This window comes from Danio rerio, chromosome 7, assembly GCF_049306965.1.
Source record: "Danio rerio strain Tuebingen ecotype United States chromosome 7, GRCz12tu, whole genome shotgun sequence".
NCBI classification, from domain to species: domain Eukaryota; kingdom Metazoa; phylum Chordata; class Actinopteri; order Cypriniformes; family Danionidae; genus Danio; species Danio rerio.
Window position 1 is genome coordinate 25,690,001 of NC_133182.1, and position 18,950 is coordinate 25,708,950.

At 35.1% G+C, this 18,950-nt stretch overlaps 1 protein-coding gene and 1 pseudogene across 9 annotated transcripts in view; one reads left to right on the plus strand and one right to left on the minus strand.

Annotated features, from left to right (window-relative positions):
• dysf (dysferlin, limb girdle muscular dystrophy 2B (autosomal recessive)) overlaps positions 1-14,315 on the minus strand; it is a 156,801-nt gene extending 142,486 nt beyond the window's left edge. For 2 of the 9 annotated variants that reach the window (XM_073906793.1, XM_073906787.1), the window contains exons 1-5: positions 14,171-14,315; positions 5,387-5,480; positions 4,881-4,935; positions 3,112-3,259; positions 2,742-2,930 (exon numbers count right to left, since the gene is read on the minus strand). The gene's annotated coding sequence lies outside the window, so the exon portion shown is untranslated. Of the gene's footprint in view, positions 1-2,741; positions 2,931-3,111; positions 3,260-4,880; positions 4,936-5,386; positions 5,481-13,919 lie in introns of all 9 variants that reach the window. The other 7 variants (XR_012382452.1, XM_073906792.1, XM_073906794.1 and 4 more) reach the window with 7 other exon arrangements.
• LOC560993 (E3 ubiquitin-protein ligase TRIM39-like) lies at positions 2,761-11,429 on the plus strand (annotated as a pseudogene).
• Positions 14,316-18,950: the final 4,635 nt, after the last annotated feature.

Here is an 18,950-nt window from a genome sequence, read left to right on the forward strand (position 1 = left end):
TTATTCTTTCATCCCTTTTCTGTCATACAAAGGAAAATAGCCACCTCTAAGTATGTATTGAAAACAAGCATTCTAAGTTATGTAATCAGCCTGTGACAAGCAGTCCTGTTAAAAGTAACTTATTCATATTGATTTATACAAAAATGGAATCCAGGAAAATGTAGCAGAGCAATTTGTAAGAAAACAACCTAGCAACACCAAACACTGAATAACTACATACAAAACATTTATTAGTACATATCAGTTCTCCTATTTAGGTGGCTAGGGGTAGATATGCAAAATATTTCTGATGATTATGGAAACCCACTAGTTTTTCCTGTTTTGTTGCAATGTCATTACATTTGTTTCAACACTGCAAACATTTTAACAGAAAGAAACTTGCACACACCTGACAATAAAACGAAACTTGGCTAGGTTGGGGCATTACAGTCTAAATGATCCAAAAGCAAAAGTACTATCCTTTTACAAAAAAATGAAATTGGTCAAACATGTTATGGTTAAAAGTTATATTTAAGCTTTGCATTATTTATTTTTTCCTTTAAGTAGTCTTTATGTTTGAATGCACTTCATATGAAACATTATGCATAATAAGTGGAACTCCTAAAATAGTTAACAAACTAAAACAAAATTAAATTAAACATAAAACTAGATAAAGAACAATACGTTCAGAATTTTACACCTAGTGATAATCTTAGCATTTAGTGATTAAAAGTTAACATTAGTTAATGCATCGCAAACTAACATGAATATTTGTATTATCACACACAACACGTCTAATATGCTGTTATTTTGTGTCACTTAATATATTATCTAATATTAAAAAATGAGATTGCATTGCATGTAAGTGTTACCCTTTACATAACATGTCATTGCAAATATTATTTGCAGATAGTTCAGTAAGCCATGGTTAAACTTTCATAATGTCTTGCAATGTTTTCAACATTATGAGCTTGAACATTATGAGTCTGTGGAGTGGCAAAGGGTTGGTTTCTTACTCTGAGAGCCCCTTTCTGTCATCCTCATTATACACCATATGCTTCCTATAGAAGAACCAGAGCTTTATAGTGTGAAATTTGGCATGTAGCATACTACAAATTAACTATTAGTGAATGTGATGACGTCAGTTAGCAAATTGCGGTTAATGAGATAAAACTAAATTTAAATAAATGTTTAATTCACACTGTTCTGAGACATCCAGAGAGCTGTATGTATTTATTATAGTTATTTAAATCAGACAGGACAAGGTGTGTCATATGATGTAAGAATTTATAGTAAAGTGAAACTGAAACCTTTATCACTGAACTATAAAACCTGTCAAGTTCTTGGTCCAGGATGAAGATTTTTACTTACCTGCTGTGTCCACGCTCAGAGACAGCACTAAAAGACAGGTAGGATTTCAGATACTGCAACTATATATATATAAATATAGGCTATTTAGGCACAACTTTTTGTATAAAATGAATACTGGTTATGTGACATTTAACTTCTAAATAAATCACGCAAAAAAAAAATCATGCAACTGAAGCTTGGTCAATATTTTAACTGACTGGCCATCTTACCAATAAAAAATGCTAATATTGTGTGTTACACATTTATAGCTGCTATTTTTTGACAAACAAACCATACAGTTGAGATTTTTTTTTTAAGTTCTCATTTGGGACTTGAATTACTTGAATTTTGAATTTTCTCATTCATCTCATAAATAGTATAAATAGTTTTCTTTTTTAAAATAATTTATATTTTCAGGACATTTTCACAGTATGTTTAAAAATATTTTTTTCTTCTGGAGAAAGTGTTATTTTGGCTAGAATAAAAGCAGTTTTTTATCATTTTAAGGTAAATATTATTAGCCCCTTTAAGCTATATTTATTTTTGATAGTCTACAGAACAAACGCTCGTTATACAATAACTTGCCTAATTACCCTAACCTGCCTAGTTAACCTAATTAACCTAGCTAAGCCTTTAAATGTCCCTTTAAGCTGTATAGAATTGTCTTGAAAAGTCAAATATCTAGTCAAATATTATTTACTGTAACCATGGAAAAGATCAAATAAATCAGTTATCAGAAATGAGTAATTAAAACTATTATGTTTAGAAATGTGTTGAAAAAATATTTTCTCTTCATTAAACAGAAATTGGGGGGAAAATAAAGAAGGGGGCCAATAATTCTGACTTCAACTGTATTTCGTTAAAACAAAATACACAGAAGGCAAAGAGCGCACCCTGTTTATTTTTTTTATTTATAAAGGCACAATGTTTTGCTGTTAATGTGAGTTTACAAAAACTAAATTAGACTTTTAGTTTCAAATGATTCCTTTTTAGTTAGAGTCTTACAAAGTATTATAAGCTCTTTTCGCTGTTATCCAGAAATATGCATAAAAATCTAGATGACGACTTCGGAACTATTTGCATCCTTTAAAATGTATTGTCCGCTCTATTGTGCTTGGCACAGAAAGGAAATTTGTCTTTAACACTGGTAACATAAATACAACCATACAACAATCACATAATAGCAACACTCAACAAGACAAGCACATAAATTGAAAATTTAAAAACTATATTTGGAATATTGGAATATACAACTTAACTGAATATTGCAGGGCTTTCTAATTCCATATGATATCAATATGTAATTTTTCTATAAACTATATTGTCAAAGGATAGATTTAATTCACTATACCAATTTCATTCTTTTTCCTTCATGTTATGCAATATGCTGATGATTGACCACTCATACTCACAGTCTCTCCTCTACCAGTCATGACTTCCTTCAGTTCATCTCTCTCTGATGAGTCGTTCCAGTGCCACATATGTTTGGAGGTGTTCACAGACCCAGTCACTACTTCATGCGGACACAACTTCTGCAATATCTGTATCGAGGCATGCTGGAACAGTGAACAGCTCTTTCTATGTCCTATCTGTAAGAAAGACTTTGAAAATAAACCAGAACTAAAGATAAATACATCGTTCAAAAAGGTTGTTGATTGTTTCAAGGTGCATCAACAGCCAAAAAAACTTCAACAGCAAACAAAAACTATTTTTTGTGACGTTTGCTCTGAATATGCTGTAAAGTCATGTTTGCAGTGTGTAACATCTTTCTGTGAGACTCACCTGGAAATTCACAAAACCGCACCCAGGCTCAAGAAGCACAAATTGATCAACGCAGTGGAGAACCTGGAAGACTATATCTGCAGCAAACATGAAAAACCCCTGGAGATGTTCTGCAGAGATGATCAGACCTGTCTGTGTCTGTTTTGCACTGAAACAGAACATAAGCACCATAAAGCTGTTCCTATTGAGGAAGAGAGTGGACACAGAAAGGTGAGACAAAATTCTTCCAAGATTAATTTACCCATCTTTAATGTACTAATCTCGTTGTTGAGTTTAATCTATGTGCCCTCAAATGTTTCATCAAGTTCGACAAGTTTCTCCCCTTACATGGAACTTTTATAAAGCATCTGATTCACATTGCTCTGTCAAAAATTGTGCTTGTAAATACTTTAAATAATTGTAATACTTTAAAATGCTTACTTTAAGCAAATTTGATGAATGCGATCATGCATGTTAATAAATCTGATAGAAGTCGCACACCGGATGCACCCTACTGCACGCTTTGCCTTCTATACGTCGCAAAGCAACAAGAACAAACGCCTAACATCACAGACAGTGTCCATATCCCTCAAACTTGTTTAGAATTAAATGTTTAGAGACAGTGTGACACAAAGTATACCCAAAGACCAAGAGGTGATACTCAATAGAACGTTCCATTGCAACAACAGCGCCCAGCAACAGCCCGGATTCCACCATTTTGGAGTGAAAGCGATCGGCTGTCCATTGGATATAATTGCTGTCGCGATGGCAAGCAGCTGCTTTGTTTTTTATTTATTAATTTAAAAAGTGCATCAAAGCTGAGATACTACCTGAAAGACAACAATACAAAACTTACTTAACAATTATCAGCACTTTTAATAGTTTATTTTGCAGACTTATAATATGCATTTGTTCTATTGGAATTTTCTTTCCAAAATGGCCGCACCATCTAGTGGCTGTTTCCCCAAATCAAAAGTGTCCCTTCTTGGTGATTCTAAGCTCTTTGGTATACCTGTGTGTGCTTTTGATGCACCCCTTGATGCTTCTTATGGGCTTGTCACAGCACCAGTGGCACTGAAATTCCTATCCTGATTCAACGCAATCTCACGGCAGTTCGTAACTTTTCAATTTAGTAGCTAATTCGCATGAATTCGTACAATCTAATTCGCACAATTTAGTACAATTTGCTCATCACCCAATGACGGTTGGGGTTAGGGGTGGCATTTGGTGCCACGCCTCCTTTTTAAAATCGTACATTTTCATACAACTTAACTCGTACGAATTAGCCACTAAACTGACAAAAGGTAAAATACTTGCGTTTCCTCATGAGATCAGACTGGCTGATTCAGTCCGGTACATACCAGTTACATAGGTACCGGTGCCATATTTTCACCGAGTTTCAATACTCATCCTTACTTGAATGGGGTGGGACATGTCAGATAGTAGAGAACATTTGATTGGTCAAGATTTGATGAGAAATTAAAGTATGAGTTGACGTTTATAAAAATCGCTGAACCATTTAGGTGGAAGTAAAAAACTACAAGCTTTACATGTTTATATCAATTTTATATCTCAGGAAAGTGAATTTTGAGTTTTGGTGAGCACTAACTTATTTATTTCCTAAAAACTAGCAATATTTATACTAACATCTAAAAAACTGTATTTTCATTTCATGGGACCTTTAAGTTTTACAATAGTGGATTTATTTATTTTTTTTTACAATGGAAAAAAAAATTATGACCACAGAACTGTGATACAAACCAAACAGACAGTTTGTGAACATCTCATACCTACGAATATGTGTTTTGTTTGCCGTTAAAAAAAGCTCTTTATTTTCAGGTTTACCTGGAAAAGACACAAGCAGAAATCCAAGTGATGATGAAGAAGTGAAAAGATTAAGGAGATCAAAAATGTAGTAAAGTCAAAGAAGGTATGCTTTTCATAATAAGAACAATATCATAAATACAATTTCTTCACAATATGCAATCAGTAATTCATTTGAGGGAATTTGATGTATTGATTCTATTATTTCTCTTCACATAACCAGAGCAACACTGAGAGAAAGAAAGCACATCACGTTGAACTGTTCAGTGATTTGATGTGCTCCATTGAGAGATGTCAGGGTGAGCTGCTGGAGGTGATGGAGCAAAAGCAAAAAGCAGCTGAGAAGCAGGCTGAAGAGCTGATTATAGCGCTGAAGCAGGAGATCAAAGAACTCAAGAGGAGAAACACTGAGCTGGAGGAGCTCTCACACACTGAAGATCACCTGCACCTCCTACAGGTCAGTCTCTCTTACCTCACATAACAGGGTAGAACTTCTCATTCTAAAGCACATCTCCTGTTTTCCTCCAGGTTTACTCGTCTGTGTGTGGCCCTCCACAAGTCAATACCTGGACAAACATCAGTATCAGTAACACTGATCTAAAGAACACAACAACTTTGGAAAAAGCTCTTGCCTCCCTCAAGGAAACAGTCAACAAGGAGCTGAAAAAAATCCATGACATCAGTAAGCAGTATTATGAAATTGGCAAAATGTTATAATAGTGATAAATAAGGACAGTTCCCCCACTAATGAAAATTATATTATCATTTACTTTATCTTTACTTGTTTCAAATATTTATGAGTTATTTTCTTCTGTTGAACACAACATTTTTGAAAACCTGTAACCATTGGCTACCATAGTATTAGTTTTTCCTACTACGGATATCAATGGTTATTTAGTCCCAGCTTTATACAAAATATCTTCTTTTGTGTTCAGCAGAAGAATAAAACTCAATAAGGTTTAAAACCATGGGGTAAAAAAATATTTAGTGAATGTTCATTTTTGGGTACACTATCTTTTTAAAAAGCATACTCAAATCCTGTCATCCTCAACATGTTCCTAACCTGTTTTTCTGTTCCAAATGTCTTTCTCCTCCTGAACACAGAGTTCCATGTCAATGGCTACCAGTTTCCAACGTTCAGCAAAACTCATAAATGTTTGGAGCCACTCATTGCTGAGCAAATGCTTAACAAACCTTCCATTCTGCATTCACTATCCCATTTAGAACATTTATAGGCGGTTTGAAATTCAAAACTTTACAGTTTCACCAAAAAAAAAAAAAATGCAAAACTGAAGAATCAGCCTAAACCACTTTCTGCCAGTGAGTGGTTTAGCTCAAGCTTATTAAATGAAAAGCAAATGAAAAGCAAATGAAAAGCAAATGAAAAGCGTCTTAGAGGGGGCGTGGCATGTGAAACACTAGAGAGCATTTGATTGGTTAAGATTTAATAAGAAACTGAAGTAAAAGATGACGTGACAAAAATGTTTATCCATTTAGACCAAAGATACCCAAACTGGCTCATGGTAACCTTTGATTTGGCCCGCCATCCCAATCCCATCTGAGAAGAGAGGGAGACTGACTGGGATGATTTCAAGATTGTCAGTTCAGATTTAATGTAACCCTTTGTTTGTTTGTTTTATTGTTAAAACTGAAATCAAAGTTTTAATAAAATTTTGAACATTAATAATATTTTCTTTAAATGTACATACTGTCACGCAACAATACAGAGTGAGAAAATCAAGGCAAAGGCAGATTCTGCTTGACTAGTTTATTCAGCAACTTTTATCATTTAAAAAGTTATACTGCATTAGAACAATTTAAAGTAATGTTTTCTATTTATTTTGAAATATTAGGAAATAAATTAGTAAACGTACCCAGGACAACATTATTGTAATGTAGTTTGCTATATTTATCTTCGGCCAAAAGCTATCAATGATTTTTGGATTTTGGCCCTTCATACGAAAAAAGTTTGGGCACTCCTGATTAAGACGGAAGTGCAAACTGCAAGCTTTACATGTTTATATCAGTTTTATATCTCCTAAATTTTGAATTTTGTCACCGTTTGAAGAACACCGGCATTTACAGTAGAGTTAATGTCCTTAAAACTAACAGACTGAAACTGACATCTACATGTGTTTATTTTAATAATTAATAGTTAATTAAATAAGCCTTTGCAATATTTGCATTTTTTTATACATTGTGTTGGTTGGCTCAAATCAGATTCTGAAATCCATAAGCAATCAATTAGTAAAAGCTCTGAGTTACAATTTACTTTAAGTGTTTTAATTAAAAGTAGTAATCCCTGAATAAAGATGTTATTCTTGATGTAAAACCGAATCACCGCTTGAAAAAGCAATGTATTTTAATTGAAAACAAACATATGTGCAGAAAATCATGCCAATTCATATCTGTGTAACTGGTCATTAGGAAAATTCATTCATTTTCCCTAGTCCCTTTATTCATCTGGGGTCGCCACAGCAAAATAAACCACCAACTTTGCCAGCATATGTCAAACAAATCGGGTGCCCTTCCATCAGCAACCGAGTACTGGGAAACATCCATACACACTCATTCACACACAAACAAGACAGCCAATTTCAGTTTATTGAATTCACCTATACTGCATGTTATTGGACTGTGGAGGAAACCAGAGCACCCAGAGGAAACTTAGGCCAACACAGAGAGAACATGCAAACTCCACACAAAAATGCCAACTGACCAAGCCAGGTCTTAAACCAGCGACCTTCTTGCTGTGAGGTGACAGTGCTAACCACTGAGCCACCTTGTCACCGTATTAGGAAAATTTAAATTATAAGAACCAAGGATGTCCAAGTCTAGCAACAGCCCTGCTTTACACATTTATTTTATATTTAATTTGATTTACAGAAGTCAGTATTAAGAGAACTGAGTTTATATGTGTCTTGATTCTGGACAGAATCCTCACAAACAGCAATATGTTGTACAATCTTCTAGTGATCATTCTTGCATCAGTCTTGTTCAATAAATATTTCAACACATAAGGGAATTTTCATTTGCTTTCACAGCTGAGCCTTCTGTTCCTAAAAAATTCAACTTTACCACCATCGACATCAACGCAATCTTCAGCCAACAGTGTGTTTGTGTTTGGCAGCACAAACATTGATTCTGTTCCCTCCAATCCTTTACTGGTCCCTAAAAGTTCTTCAGTGATGAAGATGAAGAATGCATCTGTTCCTATGAGAACAAAGCAAGGCGTCCTGACAGAAAACTCAACAATTAAAAATACTGACGTTCAGACAGAGAGACAAATCTACTTTACTCTGGGTAAAACAGATAATCTATCAAGAAACACAACAAGTAATCAACAAGTGAATGTGTCGTGCGTCAGTGTGGATGTTTCTCCATTAGTAGATTTGAGAACAATCCAGAAACTTTACGCAGGTAAGATAAATGTTATTAAAATTAGCATACACACTCTTGTCGCCAATCCAAGTTTTAAGAACAACAAATAATAACTTGACTTAGTTGATCCTTTGGTCTCAGAATGGCTTAAATGAATGGCAAATGTGTCTAGATTACACTTATTTTACCAAAATAAAACATGATCATGCCTTGATATTGAAATATTTAATTAGGAAAGTAAGGTCTGACTTTGCTTAGACAAAAGTTTTGTCACCTAACAGAAATAATGTACATTAAAGTATAGAAAAGCATGGTGTAGTGGAAAAAGAATTAATATTGTGTATGACTCCCGTAAGCTTGGAGGACTGCATCCATACCTCTCTGCAGTGACTCAAATAACGTATTAAAGTCATCTGGAATGGCAAAGAAAGCGTTCTTGCAGGACTCCTAGAGTACACGAAGATTCCTTGGATTCATTGTCAATGCTTTCTCCTTCATCTTACCCCAGACATGCTCAATAATGTTCTTGTCTGGTGACTGGGCTTTCCAATCCTGGAGCACCTTGACCTTCTTTGCTTGCAGGAACTTTGATGTGGAGCCTGAAGTATGAGAAGTGCTGAAGAATTTACCCTCTCCTCTAGTTTGTAATGTAATGGGCAGCACAAATGTCTTGATATCTCAGGCTGTTGATGTTGCCATCCACTCTGTAGATCTCTCGCATGCCCCCATACTGAATGTAACCCAAACCATGACTTTTCCTTCACCAAACTTGACAGATTTCTGTCAGAATCTTGGGTTAATAAGAGTTCCAATAGGTCTTTTGCAGTATTTGTGATGATTGGGATGCAGTTCAACAGATGACTCATGAGAAAAATCAATTTTCTGCCACTTTTCCAAATGATCAATTAGAAGTCAAGTTATTATTTGTTGCTCTTACAACTGAGATTAATGACAAGACCTTTGTCAGGTAGTGTACTTATCACTTAAGCTGTATTTCTCTTGCAGTGGATGTGATTTTGGATCCCAACACAGCTTATCCTAAACTCGTCCTGTCTAAAAATGGGAAACAAGTGAGTCATGGAGGAACCTGGACAGATGTTCCCAATAACCCTGAGAGATTTGACACATCTGCCTGTGTCCTGGGAAAGGATGGGTTTTCCTGTGGAAGATTTTACTTTGAGGTGCAAGTTAGTGATAAGGCTGAATGGGATTTGGGAATGGCTCGAAAGTCCATCAACAGAAAAGGGAAAATAAAAGTGTGTCCCGAGTGTGGATTTTGGAGTATATGGAAGAGGAATGGGAATGAATATGTGGCAAACGAATCTAGTCCTGTTTGGCTTTCCCTGAAAGACAAGCCACAGAAGGTGGGAGTGTTTGTGGATTATGACGAGGGTCTGGTCTCCTTTTACAATGTGGAGACCGAGGCTTTAATCTATTCATTCACTGGTCAGTCTTTCATTGAAAAAATCTATCCATTTTTCAGCCCGTGCAACAAAAGAGGAAATACAAACTCAAAGCCTCTGATCATCTCTACAATTAATTACCCCAATTACTAAGCATGCAATCTTCCTTTAAAAACAGTTAATAAAGCATAAATGACACTGCTCAGTGGATACACACTAAGATAGAACTGTAAAAAAAGTAATCAATTTAATGCTTTCTTTGCTAAATTAATGTAATAAAACATTAATTTAGCTGACTGCAAATGTGTGTGGTACTGTATACAACACCTTCATTTGTGGGATTGTTTTGTATAGGCCTAATACAATTAAAAAATAAATATCAACTATTATAAAATCATTGAACAACAGTGAACATTACCCTTATTAAATTTTATGTTTTCATTGAAATATTGTTATTATTGCATGGTTCAACGCTAAGGATTTTTTCTACTGGCCCAATCAGACCAGTGGTTCAGATTTTTACTTGCCCTGCCAATATTTTCACTGGCCCCACCAAAAAAAAAGTTAATAGCAATTTCTTAGCCACAAATAAAACAAAAACGTGTCAAAATGTTTGTAAATCCAGAATTAAAATGTTAAAAAATGTTAATAAATGTGCAATGAGCAAAATTCAAAGTGTTTTCAAACAAAAGATGGCTAAAGACCGGCCAAACTGACGGCGAACTGTTCATCACTTAATTTTTTTAGTCATGGTGTACGCTCGTATATGTCTGCTTCCAAGACGTTAGAAACAAATGATTTCCTTTAGCATCATCATTTGATGTTACCGCCATGTTGCTGTCTCTTCCCTGTACTAATAACGTGCTCACAACATCCAATCAGATAAGAAGAACCGAGAAGATAGCATTTGAAGGCTTGAAAACACAAACTGTTTCTCAATTCTAAAACTGTATTTGCACACAATTGACATAGTCACAGGCAAATTAAACTTTAGTGACAAGGCAGCAGTGGCCCGATCGGGCCAGTAACGATCCTGTCTACTGTCCCGAGCATCTCACACGCTGGCCCCGGGCCATCGGGCAGTCCTTATTGTTGAGCCCTGTATTGTCTAGTATTTAATGGACATTTGTTGCGTTATTGCCACACTCTATGATGTTGTTTCTCAGATTAATTGTTTCTTGCAGTGTTGGTTTAGAATTTAGAAGAGGAGTGGGCAAACTCGGTCCTGGAGGGCCGACGTCCAGCAGAGTTTAGCTCCAACTCTAATCAAACACACCTGCTAATAGATTTCTAGTAATCTTTAAGACACTGATTAGTATGTTCAGACGTGTTTGATTAGTGTTGGAGCTAAACAATGCAGGACTCCAGCCCTCCAGGACTTAGTTTGCCCCCCCCCCTGATTTAGAACATAGTGCTAAATTAATAAATGTAAATGCTGTGATTTTTTTAATGATAAGAAAACACTACTTCAATTTATTAACCATTTAACTATTAAATTTAAACAAAACTTTTATGGATTTCTTTCAGAACATCATACAAATGATAAAGCTATGACTTGGCAGGCCACCTTCAAAATGAAAAAATAGGAGTTATCTATTTTGTCATGCTAAAGCTGCAGGAATACTTGCAAACATAGTTTTCCATAGAAATAAGTAGGCTATAATCATCATTAAATGAGACATTCCACCGAATAAGTAACATTTGCTTTTGTAATTTCGTAAAATTAAATAAATTTTTTTTTCTTTTTTTAACATTGTATCTAGCAACACACACATTTAACTGTTTGAAATGAATATTGGGCAATCCCAGGCACCTTTGTTTTACTTTTTACAAGGTTTCAAAGTTAGGGAAGAATCCGTTTTTCTCAGTCCTGTTACCAAAAATCAAGTAACTTCTTAATTTATTATTTTTTTAAATGTCAACTAGTGAAGTTTATTTATAAACTAATTTCAAAAGGATTACATGCTTATGATTGCTTGCAGCTGGCCCCGCATTATTTAATTTATGAATCACCAATCAGACGATTTCTAAGCCACAATAAATACCCTAAGTTCCATATAACAGCCATCTTCGTTTTGAAGAATCTCCCCTTTCCACTACTCCTCCTTTCCTTGATGGGTGGCACGGTGGTCCAGTGGTTAGCACTGTTGCCTTACAGCAAGAACGTCATTGGTTCTAGTCTTTACCAAGCCAGCCGATGTTTCAGTGCGAAGTTTACACGTTCTCCCCGTGCTCACGTGGGTTTCCCCTGGGTTCCCCGGTTTTCTCCCACTATCCAAAAACATGCAACTTAAGTTAATTGACTAATCCGAATCGGCACCATAGACATGCTCCTAGTGAGTAGTTATCTCTTATGAGCAATCGCTATCAGTTCATTAGCATTACAGCAGGGGAGTCCTCGAAATCTAACTGAGCTCAAACTCCCCTCTCGCCTTGCAAATGGGAGGGAGCCCCGGGTTCAAGGATCTTATGAGCTCAGGGCTCTCTTCCAGGACAGCTTGCCAAACAAGCTTTATAATCAATTATCAGCTAAATTTGACCTCTTGAAATTATTTTGTCATCCACTCACAAAAGTGTTTATCTTTGAGAAATAGTTGGTAAAATGTTTAAATAATTTATATTTGTTACAAAAAAAATTGCTAAATATGTACCCAAGGTGTATTTTTTTTAATGCAAAGCCATTTTTTAATTTTACAGAAGTTTAAATTTAAACAGGAAAACAGGAATGAACACCCAGTAACAAGAATGAATATTCAGACACTCTTTGAATGTCTAGCTTGCTCTGGTAATAACTTTGGGTTGTGTGGAGGGGTGACAATGTGTTTGAAGGCTTCTTTTCTGTCTTTGATGTTATGGTAGATCTCTGTCCACTTTTTGTGGCGTCTGCACTTTTCTCTCTGAGGTCATTGATTAGTTTCTTCCTGCCTGACTCTAGGTCCTTCCTGTATCTTTTCTATTGAGTCATTCATTTTCTTTTCGGCTTAGCTGGTTTATTAATCTGGGGTCGCCATAGCGGAATGAACCGCCCACTTATTCAGCATATGTTTATGCAGCAGATGCACTTCTGGCCGCAACTTAGCACTGGGAAACATCCTTACACACTCTTTCACACTCATACACTAGGGCCAATTTAGCTTATTCAATTCACCTGTACTGCGTGCCTTTAGACTGGAGGAAACCATAGCGCCCGGAGGAAACCTAATGTACCTAATAAAGTGGCCAGTGAGTGTACATTTACAATATAAGTAACGGTAACCGAAACCTAAAATATTCAAGTAAATCATCTTACATTAACAATTTTTTGCATTATCATATATGCAGCAGAGAATGCAACTCACTCCTGTTACTATTACTCAGTCCTGAGTTTTTAGCATAGAATAATTAAATACATGCAAAATAGCCACATGACACACATGCTAATAGCACGAGGATATGGAGCTTCGGTTGGTTAATCAAACATATGTATTTTTTAAATTTATAACCTATAGAAATAATTTAAGTAACATTGCTTGCAAGCTTGACCATCTCTCACACTGTTGAAATATCATCAAATAAATTGAAAATAAAATGAGAAGACTTCCCTTTCATTGCCTTTAAAAGATCTGGATGATGCATATTCCTGTTGAAAATATGCTTTATGGAATGTTCCAAGTTAATCAGAGGGGTTAATGTGTTAGGGTAACAGTAAAGAGTGAAAACTTGAGGACACGTCTAAAATGCGTATTTTATCAACAATGTTACAATTTTTTTTCTTTTAAATAAATAGATATATAACTTCATGTAAATGCAAAATAAAAAATTTGAAGTATTTTAAACACAATATATTCTAGCAAATTATAAAAGCAGTGAGTGGGGACATGCAACAACTACTATTTATGTATTATTCTAAATGTTGCAGTTTGATAAATTTAAAGACACTTTGATTATTACTAAAATGCATTTTAGAGTTCATTTTTATACATTTAATATTCTGAGGACATAAATGTTACCCATTCGGTGGAATGTCACAAATATAAGTTCCTAATGGACGAACTTGCGTTAAACTACTTCACTACAAAGAGGGAAACATCAGCATCAAACTGCAAGACATTGTTGTAATTTAGGCTAATAGGTGAGCATATTTAATAAGTCATATTTCAAATATGTCTAACGTTAACGTAAGGTCTTTTTGCTGTGAATGTCAGTAAAAACAACCACTTTACAATAAATATTGGATCATACCTCAAAGTAAATTTCAGCAAAAAATAACGTTGCTTCTAGACGCCACTCTTTCTTTCTCCCCCTGCTGCCAGCTGTCGTTTCGGTAAAAGGTAAACGCTAAACATAGATATATTATGTATATATCTATAAACGCTACACGTTATAACACACACAAACGACTTTGTTAAAGTTTAGCTTGGCGCTAAAGTAGAAAGCCAGGCCTCATGTATTTTTGCCTTAACTTACCCAGTGGTGAACTGTATAACACTTACATTTGAACTTTTCACAATAGTGTGATCAAACCTGTAATCGTGTAATCGATTGGCAAAAAAGACATCTATCAAATTATTGATATCTATCGAATTACTCTATAATACATTTTTCAAAATATAACCGCAAACGGAAGTCACGTGACATAACCTTAAACGTAAAAAAATCTTGCAGTGTTTAGAATGGAATAATAATATTATTACTATTATTTCATATTATTTGAGGTAATGATAGGGGTCCGTGTAAATGTTTGGAGCAAGTAGTAAAAAAAAAGTAATATAAATAAGTAAAAATAAGTAACTGGAAATTAATTAAATAATGAAATAACGATAGCCCCCAAAAAACTATAAAAATAATGACTACTAAAGTAGAATTTGAATAAATAAATCAAAATGTGGTTAAAATATTTTGATTAAAACAACTAAATTAAATTTTTATGAAAATAAATCATACAAATTTGATTAAATATCACTGTTCCAAAAGATCAAATGTGTTTCGTTCAAAATACCCCACGGCCGAAATTGTGGATGTTTCTATTAATGCAAATGGGCTATGGTATTTGAACTGACCCTCATTGGTGAAATAGTCCTCTATAAAAAATTTTAGTCCTTCACTTTTGTGAGATTTTTTGTGTACCTTCAAAAATAAAAATCAACCATAGAGACTCTTAAATGGGCCAAAAATGAGAATGTTATCACCATTTACACTTAATTCACTTGTTCCGAATCTCATTAGGTTTCTTTCTTTTCTTGAACACAAATGAAGATATTATGAAGAAAAATGTTGGAAACGGGTAACCATTGACTTCCATATATTTATTTTTCCTAAGGTGGAAGTCAATGACTACTAATTTCTACAAACAATTAGAAAACTTAATGTAAATAAATATATTTGAGCCATTTTAATCATATTTTTGCAATATTAATATTGATTTTTAAATTTTAGTAAGGGGTTACTTGCACAAGGATAATATTTGGAAGATCAAGACATGACAACTAAAAGATTAGAAAAACCCAATTAACATGATAGTTCACTTAAAAATGATGTGGTTTTAAATATTTGAGTTTCTATCTTTTGTCGATAACAAAAGAAGATATTTTGAAGATTGCTTGTTGCTGGTACCCATTAATTTTCATTGTAGAAAAAGAAATAAGTCAATATGTACCAGCGTTTTTCAAAATATCTTCTTTTTTTGATCTCAAAAGATAGAAACAAGGTTTTAAACAAGTGTATTGATACCTTAATGCTTTTTGTTAAATTTTTTTTCAAATTAGCTTATACTGCTCAACTAGTATTCAACGCTTTGAAATCATACTTCAGAAACTGCCCACTAGATGGCGCACTAGTACTGTAAAAACTCTTAAACATCTAAACTAAAACCTGGGCCTTAACTAAAAGATTACATTTTATACAGATAACATTAAAAATATAGACAGAAGCAATATCATCATTATATTTATTTTTTATAATTTATATATGTATGTGTGTAAACTACAATAGTCACAAATAAGGTTTTAGAAATTAAATTTTTATATGGTCTGACATTTATGGAGTTATCAATATATAGACTATATAATGACACAAATTTACTGTTAAAGTCATCCAATTTATTATATTTACATAAAAATTACTTAATTGATAACAATATTTCTGCAGCTGGAAGGGCATTTTCAGCATAAAACATATGCCAGAGTAATTAGCGATTCATTCCGCTGTGGCGACCCCTGTTAAATCAAGGACTAAGCTGAAGGATAGTCAGTAATAATTATATTTCTTGAATTTCTCATATGCAATAACATTCCATAATCATCTCTGTTTCATTCCCAATCTTCCATATTAATTTCCAACACCATGTACGACCACAGAATGTTAGAAAGAACATCCTATCACACCCCACCCTCTTCTTTCTTTCTGCTCTTCCCTCCCTCCCTGTTCCCAGTTCTTTTCCTTCCCTTTTCCTGAGCGGAATGAATGGAAGGTCCCCTGCAGCACAATGGAAGCGGGTCTCGTAGGAATGCTAGAAATGTCTGGAGTCAGCAGGAGGCTGGTGGCCATGGGCAACACGCCCCCCATGACATCACAGACACCACATTCCGCCCACCTCTCCAATCCACTCTACTCCACTTCCCTCCACCATCCCTCAGATTTTCCACAACGTTAGAAAGGACTGAGACGAAGCCGTTTTGTTGAATTGGTTTGTTATACATCTTTTTTTGCGGGATAATGCATGTGCTTTTAGGAAGGAGGTGTGTGTATTGTTCATATTTTGTAGCCTATAGTTATTATAGTTTTTATTTTAAAGCTCAATAAAGACAGAATGTGGTTATAGGTCAAACAAACAACGCTCTGACCATATTTCCACACAGCCTGTGGCACAAACCCAACGCTAGGTTTGAATTCAGTTCTTTTGTGAGAGCAGCATGTGTCAAGGAAAAGATCCCCGGTGTGGTCGTCATATTGAAGACTCTCCATAAATGGAAAAGCACAATCTGCGCCGCTTGATTCATGTGATATTGGATTTCTCTCTTAGCTTTGTGCGGATCCTTTTCCCCCATTCTTCTTCTCTGTTTTCCCCCACTCAGCCTCTCGCTTTCTGTCTCGCTCTCTCTATTCCTTCTTCCCTCATTCTTTCTGGCAGGCATTCAATTTCACACTTGGGGGAGCAGAATGAGGGGAAGGTCAGGGCTGTGTCAACAGAGGCCAGCATTTTTTTTCCATTTTCTTTTTTTTCTGCTGATACAGGGAGAATGAAGGGAGAAGGAGAGACCTAAGTGTCCCTTTTCTTCTCTCCTTCACACATTCACCTACTTCTTTCTGCTCTCTCGCAGACTAGCAGACACTGATTCCTTCCCTGGGGTCTTCTCACTGCAGTTGAGCTGTCTATCCAAGCATCAAGAGTTACTAGTCAAAGTGACCTTTCATTTATAGCACTTCAACCTCCTACTAGTGATGGGTACAGTGGAAAAAAATGGCAAGCAAGCTAACAGCTTGTCCATTTATTGGCTTTTAAACAGAAGCTTCGGAACTCTTAAAATCAATGTGAAATTGGCCATTCTTGCTTAATGCATGTTTCCATGGAGTCCCTAAGGGACATGGTGATGAGATTTTTTTTGATGGATGGAAAATTATGTTTCAATGCTTTTGCATTCACTTGCACAAGTATCGCAGTCCTCCGAGAAACTTTGTGCTTCTCTTTTCATTCAGAAATTGTTATTCTCAAATGCAAAGTATCTCAGTGGAATACACATTAGGCTGTTACATGAAAACACAAAAGATTTGTGGGTAAAGGCAAAGTTACTTGGAAGAATGCAGACATTTTTAAAAACTCTGTCTAAAAAGTTTATTTTTTTAATTACAAAACTAACTTTTAATCATTTTGAGCTTTTCATTTTTTCACAAATGCAGCTGAAACAATGTTGTAAAACACACAGAATGGGTTTTTGCTCTTCTATTGTTAGGGGATAAACATAGAATTACAAACCAGGATAATACGGACACCATTCGTGGTTTAGTGAACTGCAGAAAAATACTTTCTCAGACTTTTCACTCTTTGAATAGAGGTAAAAGAAATAAATTTATGGTGATACACTGTTAACAAAACGTCTTTACATTGTACACACTTTCATTGTATACGGATGAATAGGTAAATATGTACTGAATGTAAACAAAAATTACACCAATGGAAAATGCAAGAGTTAGGAGGAAAGCATCTGATCATAGCAATGTGGATTCTCAAGCATCTTGACATCTAATTAAAATGTTATATTAAGTTTAAGGTAGTTAGATTTTACACTAAATATTGACTCTGACTATGTGATTATCGTTTGATTTAGTTAGGGATTTATTTTAGTTTGATAGCTCTTTCATCAATGTATTTTCTGTTTGTGTTACAATAAGGAAGATGCAAAAATTCCTTTACATAAAAGCCTACCGGCTTCAGACCTGAGAAGTAAAAAAAATTGCTTTTTTCCCCACACATTGACAAAGTGATACGAAAAGTGATTAACGCATAACAACTCTCACTTATATCTTTTTTACACATGTATTACAGACTATCAAGTTAAATATTTACATCTTTTGCAGGCTAATTGGAAATACATACCTCAGGCTACATTTTTGCGAAACGTAAAATACACTGCTCTGATTACATTCCGTTGGAAGTTTCAGATGAAAATTTACTAGAAGGTGCTGTCTACATCCCCATGAGAAGACGGGACTTGTCGCACAGATCACCTATTGAAACAGTGACCTAAACCCTATCATAAACCCAATCAGCAGGGTTTTCAAAAGCAAACATAAGAGAAAAGTGCATTGAAACCACATAGTTTTACCTTGATTTTACCTCTTTTGTGGAACCATCAGACTCGCACCCAAGTGCTCTTTATCACAAGTTTAACACTGTATAAAGGGATCTACCGTGCAAACTAAAGGGCAATTGTATTAGATTACAAATCATATAAATTATTAACCTGTATGACTGCATGAAAATAACCCTGTATCCATCAGTAATATGTCCCTGTAAAAGTCATCAGGGTGAAAAGGAACAAAAGTTCATACATTTATTCATTTTCTTTTCAGCTTAGTCCCTTTATTAATCAGGGGTCGCCATTGTGGAATGAAGTCCCAACTCATCCAGCATATGTTTTACGTAGCGGATGCACTTCCAGCTGCAGCCCAACACTGGGAAACACCCACACACTCTTGCATTCACACACGTACACTACAGCCACTTTAGCCTACCAAATTCACCTATACTGCATGTCTTTGGACTGTGGGCGAAAC